Source organism: Prunus mume, linkage group LG5 (genome assembly GCF_029339155.1).
Source record: "Prunus mume cultivar Tortuosa linkage group LG5, ASM2933915v1, whole genome shotgun sequence".
Taxonomy (NCBI): Eukaryota; Viridiplantae; Streptophyta; class Magnoliopsida; order Rosales; family Rosaceae; genus Prunus; species Prunus mume.
Window position 1 is genome coordinate 15,211,427 of NC_142702.1, and position 21,380 is coordinate 15,232,806.

The window sequence follows — 21,380 nt, forward strand, 5'->3', positions numbered from 1 at the left end:
GATGAGTACTCTAGCAGTGGACATATCAGAGGTGTTCTTTAAATTATCATAACGCATGCAACAAGCTTGAAAGAATATTCAATTTGTTTGGTGAACACGTAAACGGTATTTTCATAGTCCACAGCCCCTCCCACACGTAAACGGTATTTTCATACTGATAGTTTTCCTCCTTAGACAGCATTTTATTTAACTAATATAAAATTAATATTCTCGGGGCGAGCTAGCGCTAATTAATTAACGTATGAAGAAGCATTATATATATGCGGGATGATACTGATCAGGTGTTAAACCAACCAACAGAGAAGCAGAAATTAAGTTGGTCTCTTGTGTATATGGAGTTTCAAGGGAAGAAGCAAACCATCCTCTGCCTGTCCTTTGTGACCTTGTCTAGCCTTCCAGGTCTCTTGTGTGCTGAAATTGATGGCAGTCCCAATATCGTTGTGGAAGAGGTTCATGTTGGTGTGATTCTTGATATGGGGTCAAGGGAAGGAAAGATTATTCTCAGCATTTCAACGATACTGTCGATTTCTACCGTCTGCATAATAACTACAGACAAGAATAATTCTACACACCAGAGATTCCAAAGGAAAAGCTCTGCATGCTTTATCAGCTGGTAAGCCACATATTAATATTTTAGTTTTTGTAGTATAAAATTAATTTTCTTTCTAAACTTTGTTGACTGTAATAAAAAAAAATAATTTATAAGAAACTATCATTATATACTTTTATCTTAAACTCTACTAGCGATCCTCAACAAAATCCAGCTCTAAATCTTTGGGATGAGATCAAAGTGGAAGCAATAATTGATGCACAAACAAGAATGGAAGCAAACCTGTTGGCGAGTTAGGAGAAGAAGCTAAAGTCCCTGTATTGTAACTTTCAACTTCAGACTAGTCCTTTGGTGCTCTGGCGAATATCCCTTCTTTCTGAGACCGCACAAGATGAAACTTCTCAAAGTTACGGCAACAGTGGCCTTATTGAAATGTTCAAATGGAGGCTGTCATCATTCTATATGAGAACACAGATTATGGGAAAGACATCATTCCATTTTTTATCAACTCCTTTGAAGAAGCAAATGTGACTGTTCTATATAAAGTTGCATTGTCTGCCTCCTCACAGATGAACAGATCATTGAAGAGCTCCGCAACCTCGCGAAGTTGAAGACGACGGTATTTGTGGTGCATGTATCACATTTTCTTGTTCCTCGCCTTTTCTTGAATGCAAAAAAGTTAGGCCTACTGAATGAAGGGTATGCTTGGATCATGACATCAACTAGCATGAATTTCTTGCATTCTTCCATGGACCCATCTGTAATTGAGTCAACGCAAGGAGTGCTTGGTTTGAAGTCTTATACTCCAGCATCAACCCTCCTCCACAATCTTACTTCAAGATTGAGGAGGATATTTTACATGCAGGATCCTGATAACCATGGTGGAAAGAAAGTATTTCAGATCTAGGTTTAGATAGAGAAATGAAAGAAAGGTAAAGCTCTGTATATTTCTCAGAAGTGTTTTCTCACATGATAATGAAATGAACTAATCACAAGCTTATATAGCTGTGTAACAATGACTCCTTCACTAATCTGAGCTCAACAGAATAACTAATTAGACTAACAAGAGTAACTAATCAGATTAACAAACACGTGAAGAGCTAACAGACTTGCCACCTCAGCAAGTACACGTGTCAAGCACATCATACTGTTATCATCCCCCCTCAATCTCAGCTGGGGGTGAGCCAAGACTGAGATTGCCACAGTGTTTGACAAACAGGGGACTATGAAGACCCTTGGTAAGAATATCAGCCACTTGCTCATCAGTAGAAACATATTGAACAATGAGATCTTTGTTTTGAACTTTCTCCCGAATGAAGTGGAAATCGATATCCATATGCTTGATACGAGAATGAAGTACCGGATTAGCACTTAGTGCTAAGGCAGACAAGTTATCACTGTGTAAAACTGGAGCTTCATGAATAACCATATGTAAATCGCATAACAGCTGTCTAATCCATGAAATCTCAGCACAATGAGCAAGAGCTCAATATTCAGCCTCTGTGGAGCTTCGGGAAACTGAAGCTTGCTTTTTAGACGCCCAAGAGATTGGATTATGGCCAAGAAAAACTGCATAACCAGTGGTGGATCGACGAGTGTTTAGGTCACCAGCCCATCGGCATCACAATAGCCGGAGAGAAGCATAGTGCCAGGAGAGAAAGCGATCCCATGCTGTAGAGTACCTTGCAGATACCGGAGAATTCTTTTGACAAAACCAAAATGAACATCAGTGGGATTATGCATGAACTGACAGACGGTATTAACTGCAAAGGCTATGTCCTGGACGAGTGGTTAAATATTGTAGGGCCCCGACAATACTGCGATACAATGTAGGATCACTAAGAGCAAGACCATCAGTTGTCAAAGCTTGCTGATGAGGTTTGGAGGGTGTACTACAAGGTTTACACGTATCCATGGCAGCCTTCTTGATTAAATCCTTAGCATACTTAGCTTGATTGACAAACATATTGCCATTAGCCTGATAGTGAATCTCAAGACCAAGAAAATATTTGAGCTGACCCATATCCTTGAGTAGGGCTGGCAATGGGTCGTGTCTTGTCGGGTTCGTGTCGTGTCGGGATAATAAACGTGTCAAGAATGCTCAACCCGAACCCAACCCATTTAATAAACGTGTCGTGTCGGGTTCGGGTCGTCTTTTATCGTGCGGGTTTCGAGTCGTGTAACGGGTTCATAAATAATTATATGCATGTTACGAAACTCACAGTTGAAAAAAATTTAAATTAAAAAAAACAGAGAGAGTAGAGAAAATATAAGGAAAAGAAAGAAAAAAAAAGATAAAGAGAGGAGAGAAGAGAGAAGGAAAAGAAAGAAAAAAATAGAGAGAGAGAGAGAGAGAGAGAAGATTGAAGGAAAGAAAGAAAGAAAAAAAGAGATGAGAGAAAACTAAAAGAAGGAAAAGAAAGAAGAAGAAAAAAGGAGAGAAGAGGAAAGGAAAAGAGAAAAAAAAAAGAGAGAGAGAGAAAGAAAAAAAAGTGGAGAAGAGAGATGGAAAAGAAAGGAAAACACAAAAGAAAAAGAAACATTATAAATATTAAAAGACATATGATAAAATCACAAAGTTGTTTGTAGCATGGTGGATAAGGTGTTTAAGAGAAATGAGGGTGGTAGGGGTTCGAAACCCCTTGTGTGTGTGCTGAAGTCTCCATTTCTCTTCATTTTTTAGCGGGTTGACAGGTATTATAGCGGGTTGACACGACCCGTTTAATAAACGGGTTAGGTAGGTATTATAGCGGGTTGACCCGAAACCCACCCGTTTATTAAACGGGTCGAACGGGTTGACCCGAAATTGACCTGTTTTTATCGTGCGGGTTGAACCCGCTAATTTCGTCTTGGGTTTCAAGTCGGTATCGGGTCGTGTCCGAAATTGCCACCCCTATCCTTGAGTTCGAATACTTCCCCAAGATCACGAATAACAGAGTTGACAAGGGCAGGATTAGATCCTGTGAGGATGATGTCATCAACATACAATAAAAGAATAAGAATATCAGAAGAAGTTTTCTTGATAAAAAGGCTTGGATCAAAGGAGACACTGTGAACCCCAGAGTAGGTAAATATCCTTTAAATTTGGCATTCCATGCACGAGGAGCTTGTTTTAAGCCATATAGGGACTTCTGAAGTTTACAGACAAAATCAGGATATGTAGGATCAACAAAGCCTTGAGGCTGCTTCATGAAGACTTCTTCTTGGAGCTCGCCATGAAGAAAGGCGTTCTTAACATCTAGTTGACGTAATTTCCATTGAAATTGAACTGCCAGACCCAAAATCAAACGAACTGTAGTATGTCGAACCACGGGACTGAATGTTTCGTCATAATCTAGACCATATTCTTGACTAAACCCTTGTGCTACAAGCCTGGCCTTATATCGAGAAATAGTACCATCTGCATTCTTTTTAACTTTAAAAATCCACTTGCACCCAACAATGTTTGTATGAGAAGGAGGAGGAACTAGAGTCTAGGTGCCTTGTTAGTGAAATTGGACCTGTGGTAATAGTTCAATGTGATGTGACCCTACTTTCCACATATCTGACATTCAAGTACAGGAGAAGAAGAACTCTCTGGAATTCGATAATAACAGTTTGGAGCTGTATAACCTCTCTTGTTACATATTTGGCATTCCGGGATGGGCTGATTCCGATTCCTGGAGTTTGAAGAAAACCTTGGTGAAAAACCGCCTCGATTATTAGAAGAGAACCGACCACCTGGACCCCGTCCTCTAGGAGTGAAGGCAGAAGAGGACCCATAGGAGTGAAAAGACTGATGTGACGAAGATGATGGCACATTAGGCAGCAGAAGTCTTGAAACCATTAAGCCCCGTACGGAAGAATAAGAGGACCGTGGATGAGCAGTTAGTGTCCCAACAGAAGCAGTAAGCGATGGCTGAGCGGGAGCTTGAGCATGAGACGATGAACCATATTCAACACTGAGCAAACCAGTCATATTATGATGCATAGCTTATGCGTGACTCAATATTCTTCTCGACAGTTAAGAGATATGCTCGGAAGTCCTTAAGTGATATTGGTGTGTCACGAGCCACCAAGACAGTCTTAATGATGTCAAACTCAGGTGGTAGACCATTTAGGCTGCAATGATTATATCATCATCAGAAAGCTTGATACTTGCTGTAGAGAGTTGGTCTCGAATATGCTTCAGCCTAAGTAAAAATTTATCTATAGAATCCCCTCCTTTGTGAATGGTATAGAACTCTGTTTTAAGTTGATTGATGCGAGCTCTTGAGACAGAGGCATATCGATCAGTGAGACTCAACCAAGCTTCTCGTGCAGATTTACACCCAACTACATATTCAATGGCATCATCTGATAGCGTAGCAATGAGTAGGCTAAGCAAAGCCTTATCCAGTTGAAGCCAATGTCGATAGTCCTCAGAAATCTCAGTAGTTACTCCCTCAGATTCAGTAACAACATATTTAGGTGGACACACAGAGGTGCCATCAAAGTGACCATATAGATCATAGCCTTGAAGGACAGATTGCAATTGATAATTCCATTTCACAAAATTATCATCATTGAGTTGAATAGTAATGACTCCTAAGAGACCGTCAATTTTTCGAACAAAAAAGTCATATTTGCCTTGTGCTTCAACAATTGTGTGGCAACAAATTAAGAATCAAATATTGCTTTGTGCTTTAACAAATCAAAAAGTAGCAATAGTGCTTCAACAGGTAGATCAGATTATTCAGATCTTCAAGAAAAGAGCTTCGTGCTTCAAAGAAATCTCAGATAAGTGCTTCGTGCTTCAAAGAGATCTTAGAGACGTGCTTCGTGCTTCAAGAATTTAGAGAAGTATGCTGTGTGCTTCAAGAAATCATAGACAGCATAATTGAATAAGACCGAATCGAGTCAAGAAGAGGAATATCAGGCATACCAGAGGTGAATTCATCACCGAGTCAAGAAGAAGAGCACACGAAGAAGATTGGCGAACAACAATTGCAGAATCGCCAGAAATATGAGCAAACGGAACCGCAAGCAGCCACTGATTCGCCATTGTTGCAATTTGAGAGCTCGAAAATGAAATTAGCGGTGATACAGTAGAGCGGGCTTTGAGATTGTGGAGTGGAAGCGTAAAATATCAGGAATCGATGAGCCGAAGCTCTGATACCATGATAACCATGGTGGAAAGAAAGTATTTCAGATCTAGGTTTAGAGAGAGAAATGAAAGAAAGGTAAAGCTCTGTATATTTCTCAGAAGTGTTTTCTTACATGATAATGAAATGAACTAATCACAAGCTTATATAGCTGTGTAACAATGACTCCTTCACTAATCTGAGCTTAACAGAATAACTAATTAGACTAACAAGAGTAACTAATCAGATTAACAAACATGTGAAGAGCTAACAGACTTGCCACCTCAGCAAGTACACGTGTCAGCACATCATACTGTTATCATATCCTAAAATAGTAGTAAGTGCGGTAACCCCAGATGGAATTTGGGCATATGATGCAACTTGGACTCTAGTTGAAGCAGTTGAGAGGACCTGGACTTCTACAGGATTGAACCTAGTGAATTTAAACAATATTACATCCTCCAAACATGGACTTCTGCTTCTTCAAGAGATATTGCAAACAAGGTTTAAGGGTTTAAGCGGTGAAGAAATTCAATATCCAAACGGGAAGCTAGTTTCAAGTGCATTTGAGATTGTGAATGTCATAGGAAAAGGGGAACGAAGGGTTGGATTTTGGCCATGTGAAGAAAAGCACACAAGAGATTCCTACCCACTGAATAACAGAAGAAATTTACTTTCTACCAACGATCTCGAAACAATCATATGGCCTGGAGGATCATCAACCATCCCAAGAGGTTCAAAGATGCAATTGAGTAATAGTTCCGAAATAAAACTAAGAGTTGGCGTTCCAGTGAAAAAAGGGTTCAACGAACTTGTGCTTAAGAACCATGATACTCAAACCAATCGAACATATTTCACAGGCTTCTGCATAGACGTATTTGAGGCTGCAATTAGAGGGTTGCCGTATGAAGTTAAATATGACTTCGTTCCATTTGCGATTGGCGCTAATCCAAGTTACAATGATCTTGTTCACCAAGTTGTTCTCCAGGTATGCTTAATTTGAAATTAAAAATTTATATCAGGTGGAATATAAATATTATGTTGGATAAATACATCTGTAATTGTGTGCTAGTAACTTGTAATGCAAAAATAGATTTGCATCTCATTATATTACATTTTAATGATTTAATCTTTCTAATTTTTAATTTTTCGTTTTCCTGCCACACACTTTTGCATATTGGGGAATGCATATTAACTAGACATTCGATGCTGTTGTTGGGGATACCACGATCACATCGGAGAGATCTCAGTATGTTGGTTTTACAATACCATATACAGACTTAGGTGTGGGGATGCTAGTATCAAATGAAAATGAAGACGTGGTTTTTCTTGAAACCCCTTTCGCTGATCTGATCACAAGTGCGGGTTTCTTTATCTTGACCGGTTTCGTTGTGTGGGTAATTGAGCGTCCTGTCAACTAATTCCAAGGCACACCTTCGCAGCAAATCGGAACCATATTATGGTTTGCCTTCTCAACCCTTGTGTTTGCTCATAGTAAGTGCACGATATCTCACTACTTCTTTCAATTATTCAAGTTTACTGCTAATTAGTTTTCAGTCTCTATGAAACAACCCTTGTCTTTTCGATTATTCAAGATATGAGAAAGAATAGCATTATGAATTATGTTTTTCTGACTGAATTCTCTTAATTCAAAATGATTCCTTGTTCACTCAAATTCCATTCAGATGAAAGAACGAACTCAAATTACGATTAGAGATGCTATAGTTGACGATCCTTGATTCTGTTGCAGGAGAGAAGTTGTTAAACAATTTAACAAAGTTTGTAGTGATCATATGGGTGTTTTTGTGCTTATATTGACTTCGATTACGACATCAATTATGACCGTTAACCAAATACGATTAAACTCAAGAGGAAACTATATAGGTTACCAATCACGCTCACCACCCAGGAGTGGTAAAGAACTTGAATTTCAAAGGTCTTAAACCACTGAATTCGGTTGAAGAATATCGACGCTTTATCAAGAGGAAGTAAGCATGGTGGTGTCTCTGCTATAGTTGACGAGGTTCCATACATGAAGATCTTCCTTGCACACTATCCTACCTGGCTACTCCATGATTAAACCCGAATCTAGCACTAGCACCAATGGTTTTGGCTTTGTGAGTAACCTCCCTTAAATTAAGTTATGCATCAATCATATGTTGTATTTCCGCTAAAACTAGCAACATTAAGCATGATATTTTGGCCACATAACATCTTAACATTTATAGTTTCTGTAGTTTTTTAAGATTTTCCAATTTGATCCTTGTATTTCTGATTCTGACAATTAAGTGCATGTACTTTACTTAAGCAACCTGATTAGTTCGTTGTTCATCTTTTTTTGTATATGCAGGTTTTCCCTAAAGGTTCGAAATTGGTCCATGATATGTCAATGCAAATTCAACGAATGAGAGAAGAGGGAAAGCTTATAGAGATGGAGAAGGTCTGGTTTCATAAGAGAACAATTCCCATGTTTGACAACACAACGAGTGATCCCAATACTCTAAACGTACATACCTTTCGTGGTTTATTTCTCATCTGGGGTTTCTTCACTTTTGCTCTTTTCATATTCATAATATTTCTCTCAAAGAAAAATGGTATGCGAAAAATTCAGATTTAGATATCGGGTTCGAGAAAAGTCTGCAGCGTGTAAGGAAGTTCTTCTCTCACAAAGTTTCCAATGAAAACCAAGAAAAGCGAGTATATAGATAGTGCATGAAGCTAAGTATTATGGTATGTAGAACTAGATATTGCTCCCCATTGTAATCGCTGAGGTTGTACGGGAGCTGTGTGAAATCGTGATTTTACAAACAGATAAAAGTTACTTATAAGCAATATGCTTGCTTCTCTTTTGTTAAGTATAGGAGTGAAATGCAGTTTTTTCTTTAATCTCTTGTTTTCCGAAAGCAAAATATTGACATAATAATCAAAAGCAATAAGGGAAAGATTTATACATAACCCAAGCAAGTACTAGGTCGTCTATGAGATTTCGGGAAATTAGTGTGAAATTAAAAAGGGAATCGTCTTTAAATCCCAAATTTATTGTAACACCCCGACCCCAAATTTATCCCATGTTTTAATTTATTTAAGTGGAATTAAGAATTTACCCGTGGGATAGGGGTATTTTAGTCCCTTTCTTATCCAAAAGGAATTTGAGAATTCCGGTTGTACCGTTGCGTAGAGCACGTCGAGATGAGTTCATAGACACGAGTGGGCTCGAATCGGAGCTGTAACGAAAAAGAGTTACGGGCAAAACATCACCAGTGGCAAAATCGTAAATATTTTGAAATAGGTTTTTGGTTAAAAGACTGAATCGCCCCGTCTCTCTCTCTCTCTCTCGTTTCCCTCTCTCTCCTCGGGTTCGCGACGGCTAGAACAACCGGCCGTGCTCGTCCGCAACCAAACAGGCGGTACTAAATGACCGAGCGCCCCTCTTCCTACCTCGGCCCGAGTCTGCCACCGTCGGATTTCACGGAAAATCAAGAAAAAGCTCGAAACCGCCGATTTCCTTCTCCGTCGTCCGCCACCGATTCCGGCCATGAGGTATGGTTTCTCACCTATTTTCTGAGCTCTAGCTGCTGTTGGGTAGGAATTGATCAATTTGTAGCGTAGGCAACTCGATTTACGAATTGGATTTCAGCCGGATTTCGAGGGGAGATTCCGGCCACTTCCGGTCAGTTTTTAGGGTATGCCCAAGAACAAAAGTGTAACACCCCGACCCCAAATTTATCCCATGTTTTAATTTATTGAAGTGGAATTGAGAAATTACTCGTAGGATAGGGGTATTTTAGTCATTTTCTTATCCAAAAGGAATTTGGGAATTCCGATTGTACCGTTGCGTAGAGCACGGGGAGATGAGTCCGTAGACACGTAGTGGGCTCGAATCGGAGTTGTAACGAGAGAGATATGATCAAATGAAGCTCAGTGGCATAATCGTAAATATTTTGAAATGGGTTTTTGGTTAAAAGACGGAATTGCCCCCGTCTCTCTCTCTCTCTCCGCCCGCAGCCTCTCTCTCCTCCCTATCAAAACAGCAGCGGCGGTTTTTCCGCCACCACCGCTTCCTTCGGCCACCATTCGAGGTGGTGTTGGACCCAAAATGACCGGCTGGTCTTCCGCTTCCAACCCCCAAGCTCGTCGCGAAGTTTCGCGAGAAACGCAGAAAATCCAGCGGTTTTTCTCGAATTTTCAAATCGCTCGTTCTCTCTCATTTCTCCACCAAATTGGACGTATAAGGTATGGATTTCTACCTATTTTTCATGATCTAGCTGATGGTTGGGTAGGATTGCATCGATTTTGAGCGTAGGATGTCTGATCTTCGAATTGGATTTCGGCCGAATTTCGGGATGAGATTCCGGCCACTTCCGGTCAGTTTTTGGGGTATGCCCAAGAACAAAAGTGGCTCCAAATTAGGTTTATTACCTAAGGTAGGAGTCTTGGCTCACGATTTGGAAGTTTTCCGGCGATGCGATATCGCTTTGGACACCCACTTGCCGGCGGCGTGTGGCGGCGCGTGGGCACTGTAGCTGAGGGCATTTTTGTCCCACTGCGATCCTCTCGATATCACGAGGCGTAGGTGTGCTCGGATCTCATTTTGGATACGTTAGAGTTCGAACGGATATCGCATATCGCGTATTTTCCGGGTTCGCTAGGTTTGGACCGTTGGATGGTCCTGAAGTTATAATATGTTGATCTAGGTATTACCAGGATCGTAGGATTTGACGGATCGTAAATGGAGTCCGGATACCGAAATGCCAACCCTAGGGTTAGGGTTTTAGTGACCGTCCGATCGTGCGATCGTGAGCGATCCGACCGTCCGATCTGGACCAAACTTACAGGACGTGTGTCCTAGACCTTGTAGAACCTATAGGAACTTTCGGATCATAATTTGAAGGTCGTCGGCCTCGCGGGCCTGTTTGACCAAGTTTGGGTAGTTTGACCCTGGGTTGACCGCTAGACTTTTGTTGCAGTTCTACCATCCCAGGAGGGTTAGAATGACCTTAGTGACAGGTCTTGAGCGTTGTTGAGTTAAATGTTTATACGTGAATTTAGGATATTATTATATGATTTAAATTGCAGAAATTATCATATGCTATACCAGGGTTGAGTTTTACGAAATAAAGGATTTTATGTGATTAACGTAATTAGGTATGTATACGAAGGTATTAAAGAGTATCGAATGTTAGTTTACTATACGCACTACCCCACTTATATTGTGACCATGTTGAGGCCTTTAAACCCGTGTGGTTGGTGAGAATGTAGCCAGCCAAAGTGAACAGATTATGATGGTGGTGAGAATGTAGTCAGCCAAAGTGAATATGATGGTGGTGAGAATGTAGCCAGCCAAAGTGAATATGATGGTGGTGAGAATGTAGCAGCGAGTGAGCGATGAGGGGTGAGAATGTAGCGGTGCCCTGTGAGGTCGCACACGCCTTTGGATTAGTGGCGTGTTGACCTATCGTGGCGGGTGCATCCCGACGTATGAGGGGAGATATGATTGTGAGGGTGGTGAGAATGTAGCCAAGCCCGGTGTGAGTCGCCGCGCGTCTTTGGATTAGCCGGGCGTGTTGGCGGACCATACGTGACCGGGTGCGCCCCGATGTATGAGAGGAGATATGATTGTGTGAGGGTGGTGAGAATGTAGCCAGCCCAGAGGTCGCACGCGTCTTTGGATTAGCCGGCGTGTTGCGGACCCCACGAGGCCGTGCCCGTCGTATGAGGGGATTATGTGATATGTTGATGAGTTCTCATGTGTCGTAGGTTTATCCGAGTGCGGATAGGTCCCATATGTAATTTTGGATGTTCCGGCGTATGGGGAGATATTATGATTGTGTTTGGTGAGTTGTGATGATTAAATCCTAGAATGTATGAATTTGTATGGCTGTAATGGTTTCTCTGATATTAGGAGCCAGGATAGATACGAAAGAGCTACGTGTGGCTTGATCCCTTAGTAGAGTACGTAGGCAGCCTGAAGTTACTAGGTGCAGCCACAGATTAGACCCCATTTAGGTGGCCTTACTGAGATTGGTTTGGACCTCGTTGTTGGTCCCAAACTTGGTTGAATTGAGGCTCGCCTTGTGGAGTGAGGAGTGAAGGTGTGCATAAATAGATTTTGAAGTTGTTATGTGCATGTTTGATGCATTAAGTTATTTTAAAATTATTATTGGGCAGTTCTGCTAGAATCATTTGAAGGCCGGAGGCCATTTATGTAATTGCATGAGATTATATTGTGCGTGCTGCCGGTTGGGTTATAAAATGTGTTGTATGCAGGTGAAAATTTTGGGGAAATGTTCAATTTATAGGGAGACTCTGCGAAATTTCAGCAGAAGTCCGTGCCCTTAATCCTCTCGTAGCGAGGACATAGATTTAAGGAGTGAACCCGGCATGGGGTGATGCGAGGTCTCCATGAGGTTAAATCTCGGGTTAGGAAATTCGGGCGGGTCCTGTCAAAAGTGACTCAAATTAGGTGTATTACCTAGGGTAGGAGTCTTGGCTCTCGATTTGGAAGTTTTCGGCGATGCGATATCGCTTTGGACACCCACGCCTGCCCGGTAGCGGTGGCGCGCTTATAGCACCTTTATGGTGAGGGCATTTTGTCCCACTATGATCCTCTCGATGTCACGAGCGCATAGGTGTGCTCGGATCTCATTTTGGATACCGTTAGAGTTCCGAACGGATATCGCATATCGCGTATTTTCCGGGTTCGCTAGGTTGGGACCGTTGGATGGTCCTGAAATTATAATATGTTGATGAGTTCTCACGTGTCGTAGGTTTATCCTGCGTACGGATAGGTCCCATACGTAACTTTGAATTTTCCAGCGCATGGCGAGATATTGTGATTGTACTTGGTGAGTTGTGATGAATAAATCCTAGAATGTATGAATTTGTATGGCTGTAATGGTTTATTTGATATTAGGAGTTAGGATAGATACGAAAGAGCTACGTGACGCTTGATCAGGTGCAACCACAGATTAGACTTCACTTAGGTGGTCTTATTGAGTTTGGTTTGGACCTCGTTGTTGGTCCCGAAACTTGGTTGAATTGAGGCTTGTCCTGGGGACTAAGTGAGTGAAGGTGTGCATAAATAAATTTTGAATTTATTATATGCATGTTTGATGCATGAAGTTATTTTAAAAACATTGTGGGCAGTTCTGCAAGAATCTTTTGAAGGCCGGAGGCCATTTGTATAAATTGCATGAGATTATATTGTGCGTACTGCCGGTTGGGTTATAAAATGTGTTTTATACAGGTGGATATTTTAGGGAAATGTTCAATTTACAGGAGAGACTCTGCCGAAATTTTGGCAGAAAGTCTCGTGCCCTTAATCCTCTCGTAAATGAGGACATAGTTTTAAGGAATGAACCCGGCGTGGGTGTGATGCCGGGGTCTCTGCAGGTTCGCCTCGGGTTAGGAAATTGGGCGGGTCCTCGCTCGGGTATCGAGCCACTCTGCCGTGTAGTGCAGTATGTCGACGGGGACGTCGGGCCCTTGAGGAGTGGATTGTAAGATCCCACATCGACCAGCGGAGAATGGGTGATGTGCCTTATATGTGCACACCCGCATCTATCTAGCACGAGGCCTTTTGGGAGCTCACTTGCCTTTGGAGTCGAGGGAACTCGAAATTAAGCGAGTTTGAGGCTAGAGCAATCCCAGGATGGGTGACCCACGGGAAGTTGCTCTTGAGCTCCTAGAAACAAAACCGTGAGGGAGAGAGGGGGCCAAAGCGGATAATATCGTCTTCGCGGTGGTCGGGATGTGACATTTATACTCGCACTAATGTAGATTGGTAAAGTTGGAGCACCCCCATGCATTATTTGCTTATTGTCTTATCCCAATATGAATAATACCAGGATCTGTCATGATTCTTGTAAAAGACGAGAAGAATATCTGCTATCAATGCGGACCCTGCCCAATTTCCCTTGAACGGGACGGACCCGTTTAGTGCCGACATCACACCAATGCGGGCCCACTTACTAAAAACCAAGAAATCCTACCAAAATTTTGGCAGAGTCTCCTCGTAGAAATGCTCACACCCAACAATATTCAACTGCATAATTTACATAATATAAAACCCAACTGCCAGATGCTTTCAACATACAACAATCCAAAATAAAGTGGCCTTCGCCTCAAGTAACAACCTAACATGGGCAATAACAGAGCATCTAACAGAATTTGTTTACAACAAACAGTTGAGTAAAAGGAATTTACACAAGTCCTACCTACGGATGAAATGTTTGGAGCTCACAACCCTGCTCGAACGCTTGCAAAAGCAACTCTGCACTGGGGGGGAAAGCAGAAATATGTGAGTGGACAAAAATAAAGTTTGCATTTTAAAACAACATAATAACCCCACCGTGTAAAAATAATGCTCTAGCATGCAGTTTCACAATTCATAAACCAAATACTCAAAACACATCATCCCAAAATCCAATAAATCTCCAAATCTCAAAACCACAACTCTACTCCCAAAAATATGCAACTCTCATCAACCCGTAACCACACACATATATATATATATATTTATAACTATAACTATAATATAATATATACTTTTCTCCATACTAATGTACCGGGGAAACAATCCAACCGGGGGATTGTTAGCTGGTACGCAGGATTTCGAATACTAACCCGCGTCCAGGATGAGTAGTCCAACCGGGGGACGGAACTCCATAGCTCACACGCCGATCTGCCAGCGACACGTGTAGCTCACAAATCTCATAACAAGTCCTACGCGCGCAGCAGTATCATCACCCCACCGACATCGCCAGCGGCGTGTGTGATAATACTAAGCAATATACATACTCTTCCCATGCGCGGCATCGCCATCTACACGTATGGGAAGTGTCTCACACAGCGCAGCCAACGATATATGTGAGACCCACAATCTCATGGCCTTCCACCCCACCGCAATCTTGCTAACGCACGTGTGTGGGAAGTCCAGTAACTAGGGAATGGTACTCACCTAACATACTCATATATCTCACAACCAACCCTCAAACTCATGTCTTTCCACAATCTCACCACGACATCCTCTCATACTTTATACATAGGCAATATAGATAGACATCCCAAAATTCATATCAACATATTCATCATACTCAAATATATCCACATTCAAAATATATTGCCAATACGTATAAGAATATCCAAATCCCTCAACCAAATACTTATTAAATCACATTTACCATTTTAAATATATGCACAAATCTTTTATCAATAAAACCATGCATATGCTTAAAACAAAGTCCACTCACAAATAATCCCAAGCTGCCCGGCCCCGAGAGGGTCCTGCCTGCTGCGAATGATCGACCGAAGTACCTATTTCGAGATACGAACCCTTGATTAATATAACGCACTTCCAAAATAGAAATTCACAAAAGGAAATACTTAAATCCCCAAGTTCCCGGTGCGTGTACGTCCAATGGAATATCCTAAGGTCCGATTCAGGTTTGGGAATCGCTTCCAATCGTACGGTTATCGCGAATTCTCAAACTTCAAATCATTGAATCGGAACATCCGGGACTCCGATTCACGATCCGCAAATTCCTATAGGTTTCTAAAAGTACCTAGATCAACATACTTCAGTTTGGAAACGATCCAACGGTTAGAACTTATCGAACCGGATAACTCACAATATGCGAAATCCGTTCGATAGTCAAACGACATCCAAATTGAGATCCGCAAAATCCTACGCACTCGTGACAACCTAAGGATCTCGTCAAGATAAAAACCAACTTCACCAGCCTTGCCCACGCGCCGCCACATCGCGCCGGCAACGCGTGGGTGTGTAGAGAAATTTCCGGCGACGGAAAATCTCCACACCAACGCTCACCCTTCCTACCCTAGCTTCTTCTCAAGGTCAGGATCACTTTCTTCAACCGCCACAAGATCCAATTCGACGGAAGGCGGCGAAATTTCAAATTGAAAACCGGCCAAAACCTAATTCAAAAATTAACTTACAAAACCTCCAAATCGTTCCAATCATAAGCAACGTCGGCTAGAACACGTAAAAAGAGGAAGAAAGCCCATCAATTTTACGAAAAGGACGGTGGTGGCGGCGGCGCAACGATCGAAACTTCCGGTTCGAACCCGAAATCGGCGGCGTCGGGATTCGAGGTTTCGGGAATGGGTGGGTCGTGATCGGGACTTCACGACGAGTCGAGCGGGACGGTGGCCCTTTCGTGGCCGGAGTTGAGAGAATCGAAGAGAGAGAAAGTCGGTATCGGGAGAGAAACAGAGAGAGAGAGAGAGCGTCGGGGAGAGAGAGAGAGTGAGGTAAAAATGAAAAAATCTGATTTTTGCTCCAAACTTTTCGAAATAATTACGGTTCCGCCATCGAGCTTATTTTGATCGCCAAAACTTCATTAAATCTCGATTCAAGCCTCTGCTGTCACGGTTTCTGTCTCGGTACCACCTACGCAACCAAACCACTCATGGTCCCAAAATCTTCCCGGATAAGAAAATGACCAAAATTACCCTTAACCCAAGAGTAAATTAATAATTTCTCTTAATTTAATTAAAATAGGAAAATAATTGGAGTCGGGGTGTTACAATCAATCTCCCTATAAAGGGCACTATAGCACTTCCAAAGGTACATCTATCCTAATCAGGGGTGCATCCACCAAAACATGGTCTGCCCATTAAAATGCCAACTTGATTTGAAACTATTGAGATTTTAGTACTTTCTTGAAGCACCTTGATCAATGATTTTGTAAAACATAATTTGATGTCGGAACGGTTTCCGATTTGTCTAACTTTTTTCAAAAATGATCTATGAATATATACTTAAAAAATAGATAGTTTGGATCGTTTAAAAAAATTCGTAACGGACCTTAGAGGATGTCCCTCAAATAAAATTATTTGAAGAATCTCTCAATAAAAGGGGAATATATATATATATATATATCCAAGAGAATTTCTGGACACTGAGAATATTGCATGCTTGTGACTTGTCAGCCTAACTCATATACTCTCTATTAATCAGTCTATTAAAACAATCTTGGTGACAAGAAAAACCAAAAATATGCAACAAACATTGATATAAATTTTAAGGTTTAAGCTTAAGATGGTTCCTGCTAAAAGTGATGACAGGACCCGTCCGAATTTCCCGAACCCGAGACGAACCTGCGGAGACCCCGGCATCACACCCACGCCTGGTTTACTCCTTAAATCTACGCCTCGTTTACCATAGAGGATTAAGGGCACGAGACTTTCTGCGAAATTTGTGAGTCTCCTAATAAATTGAACATTTCCCCAAAATTCCCACCAGCATAAAAGCGCATTTATAACCCAACCGGCAGCACGCACAATATAATCTCATGCAATTTACATAAAGGGCCTCCGACCTTCAAATAATTCTAGCAGAACTGCCCACAATGTTTTTAAAATAACTTAATGCATCAAACATGCATATAATAAATTCAAAATCTATTTATGCACACCTTCACTCACTCAGTCTCCAGGACCAATCTCAATTCAACCAAGTTTCGGGACCAACAACAAGGTCCGAACCAATCTCAATAAGACCACCTAAGTGGGGTCTAATCTGTGGCTGCACCTAGTAACTTCAGGCTGCCTACGTACCCTACTAAGGGATCAAGCCACACGTAGCTCTTTTATATCTATCCTGGCTCCTAATATCAAATAAACCATTACCGCCACACAAATACATACATTCTAGGATTTATCCATCACAACTCACCAAACACAATCACAATATCACCCCTCATACGACGGGACGCACCCGGCCTCGTATGGGGCCTGTCAACACGCCGGCTAATCCAAAGAGCTGCGTGCGACTCCTGTGACACCGGGTCCGGCACATTCTCACCACCCTCACACAATCATATCTCCTCATCGGGACGCACCCGCCACGTCACGGGTCATCAACATGCCGGCTAATCCAAAGACGCGTGCGACCTCACATTGGGCACGACTACATTCTCACCAGCCCTCACACAATCATATCTCCCCTCATACGTCGGGACGCCACCCGCCACGTATGGGGTGCAACTGCGCCGGCTAATCCAAAGCGCGTGCGACCTCACACTAGGCTGGCTACATTCTCACGGCCCCACACAATCATATCTCCCCTCATCGCCGGACGCACCCGCCACACGGGTCTATTAACACCAGCTAATCCAAGACGCGCGTGCGACCTCACACCTGGGCCTGGTTACATTCTCACCAGCCCTCACACAATCATATCTCCCCTCATACGCCGGCGCAGGCCACGTCACGGGAGTGCATCAACACGCCGGCTAATCCAAAGACGCGTGCGACCTCACACCTTGGGCACAGCTACATTCTCACCAGCCACCACGGGTTTAAAGGCCTCAACATGATCACAATATGGGGGTATCGTGTGGTAGTGCATATAGCACTGTAAACTAACATTCAATTGCTTTATTGACCTTTAAACATCCACACAGTTAAATATATAACATATAATTTCTACTACTAAATAAACCTCAACCCTGGTATAGCATCTGATAATTTCGCAATTTAAATCATATAATAATATTCTAAATTCGCATATAAACCATTTAACTCAACAACGCTCAAGACCTGTCACTAAGGTCATTCTAACCCTCCTGGGATGGTAGAACTACAACAAAAGTCTAGCGGTCAACCCAGGGTCAAACTACCCAAGCTTGGTCACACAGGCCCGCAGGGCCCATGACCTCCAAATTCGATCCGAAAGTTCCTATAGGTTCTACAGGCTCTAGGACACATGTCCTTCAAGTTTGGTCCGGATCGGACGGTCGGATCGCTCACGATCGCACGATCGGACGATCGCTAAAACCCTAACCCTAGGGTTGGCATTTTCGGAGTATCCGGGACTCCATTTTACGATCCGTCGAATTCTACACGATCCAGGTAATACCTAGATCAACATATTATAATTTCAGGACCATCCGACGGTCCAAACCTAGCGAACCCGGAAAATACGCGATATGCGATATCCGTTCGGAACTCTAACGGTATCCAAAATGAGATCCGAGCACACCTATGCGCTCGTGACATCGAGAGGATTGCAATGGGACAAAAATGCCCCTCAGCTACAGTGCCCACGCGCCGCCACTGCGTGCGGCGGCGCTGGGTGTCTAAAGCGATATCGCATTGCCGAAAACTTCCAAATCGTGAGCCAAGACTCCTACCCTGGGTAATACACCTAATTTGAGTCACTTTTGTTCTTGGGCATACCCCAATAACAGACCGGAAGTGGCCGGAATCGCGATCGCAAAACCGGCCGAATGTCAATTCGTAGATCAAGCCACTTAGCCTCAAAATTTATGAAATCCTACCCAACCATCAGCTAGAGCTCGGAAAATAGGTGAGAAACCATACCTCACTTGCGGAATCGGTGGCGGACGACGGAGAACGAGGCCGGCAAAGTTTCAGCGAATCGGGCTGTTTTTTGATTTTCGCGAAATCCCGCGGTTCGGCGAGACCGGCTGGGGTAGGAAGAGGCGGGTCATTTGGTACCGCCCGCGACTTTAGTGGCGGACGAGCGACGGCGGCCAAAGCGTGGCCGCCATGGTGGCTGTCGCAAAAGGAGGAGAGAGGAGAGAGGGGGAGAGAGAGAGAGAGAGAGAGGCGGGGGGCAATTTCGTCTTTTAACCAAAATCCATTTTCCAAATATTTACGATTATGCCACTGAGCTTCATTTGATCATATCTCTCTCATTACAACTCCGATTCGAGCCCGCTCGTGTCTACGGACTCACCGTGCTCTAGCAGTACAACGAATTCCCAAAGTCCTTCCGGATAAGAAAATGACTAAAATACCCCTATCCCACGGGTAATTTCTCAATTCCACTTAAATAAATTAAAACATGAGATAAATTTGGGGTCGGAGTGTTACAAGTGATATAAATTGAAATCATATATCATCATAATTAGTTTATATATAGGAAAGGCAAACACTGTATTTGTTCATAAATCTAAAAGATAGACCGATGTCCTAGGAGTCTTGGATAACTATCAATTTTAATAAATAAAAGGAAACAAGAAAAAAAGTTACGCATTTGTAAGCTTATATATTAATTTGTTATTCATACATCTTTCATATTCAGGTTTTCCCTAAAGGTTCGGAATTGGTTCACGACATGTCAAGACAAATAGAACATATGAGAGAAGAAGGAAAGCTTATAGAGATGGAAAAGACCTGGTCTCTTAGAAAAACAACTCTTATGTCTGAGGAAGCTACTACGACAGGTCCCAGTACTCTTGACCTCTATAGCTTTCGTGGTTTATTCCTCGTTACTGGGATTTCTTCAGCTTTTGCTCTCTTCTTGTTCTTAATTTTCTCCACAACATTTAGAAATCTGATTAGAAAGCAACTGCAATTGATTGGAAGACAACTGCAGCGTTTAAGGATGTAGTCCTGTCCAATTTAGCATTGGGAACTGAATAAATTAGTCTATTGTACGTACATGATGTCCTTTATTAATTATATAAATTGCTTTCGCTCCTTTCTTTGGAGGATCATAATATATAACACTGCAGCAGGTGTAGCTATATGCCAGAAATCGTAGTGTCATAATGCTAAAGTTGTAGAGGGAGTAACATGCAGTTTGCTTAATGTACATTTGGGTATGTGTTCTATTTTTTTAGGGGGTTGTTATTGGCACTCTAAAAAAGTCATCCTACACTCCTTTATAAGGACGTAATGGAGAACTTATACACCACCTCTCTGTATCGCACTCCTCGAGAGGTGAGATACAAATCCGGGATAAGGAACTTATTTCCGTATAGATCTCGATTTCCGCTAGCTCCAACAAATTATCAAGGGATTAGAGTCTAAGAGGACTGAATTAAACCCCTAGTTATCCTTGTGTGCTTTCCAATTTGGTTGTATGTGTGAAAATAATGGAATACTGAGTATGATTTGTCAATTTTTGCCATGATTACTATCCACACGGCTGACGGCTGTGAATGGCACAATAATCCTTGGTAGAAAAGAATGTAAAAATCACGGATACAATAATCCTTTAATCCTTGGTGAAGAGAATAGACAAGACCAAAAGGGCCTTATATGCCTGTTGCTTCCTATGGAATACTAAGTTGGTAGAAAAGAATAAGTTCTCTTTTTACTCAACATCCAAATTGTCTCAGAGCATTCACAATGGGCTCCCTAAACCACATCCTTAGACAAATTTTAGGGAGGAATTGTAAAAATACAACTTCAACCATGCTCCATATCCACCTCCTAAAATAGGGAGACCTGTAGGAGTTCTTAAATATGAGGAGAGAGAAAGGACTCCTAGTGGCTCCCTATAATTTAATGCTACTTTATTTAATTAGTATTTCAAACCTTTATTTAATGCTAACTATTTTTTATTTTATTTTTTTAATAGAGATGGACCAATCAAAAAAAAGTTATAGCATTTATGACAACCTAAACTAGAAAGCATGATTGAAGTTTAAATTTTAGAGATAGCTCCTAAAATAACTTTGATATGTTTTTAGCTAAAATTTAACTAAAAAATAGAGAGCATGATTTTGGATGCTCTCACCAAGCCATAAGATAGCTTTTTTATTTAGAGAAAGCATAAATTTGAAATCTTAGCTGTGGATACAAAATAAAAGGAATAAAAATACGAAATTACCGAAAGTCTTTAAATTGGCGTAGCATGCCTAGTGTTGCTGCCTTGAGAAACAAGTGCACCAGTCGATATGAGATTCCCTCTCAGAGAGGAAGAACTTCGCCTCCTGGGCCACTTGTTA

General features: G+C 41.9%; 1 pseudogene; it reads left to right on the top strand.

Annotated features, from left to right (window-relative positions):
- The first annotated feature begins 332 nt into the window (after positions 1 to 332).
- LOC148917088 (glutamate receptor 1.2-like) lies at positions 333 to 20,035 on the top strand (annotated as a pseudogene).
- The last annotated feature ends 1,345 nt before the right edge of the window (positions 20,036 to 21,380 follow it).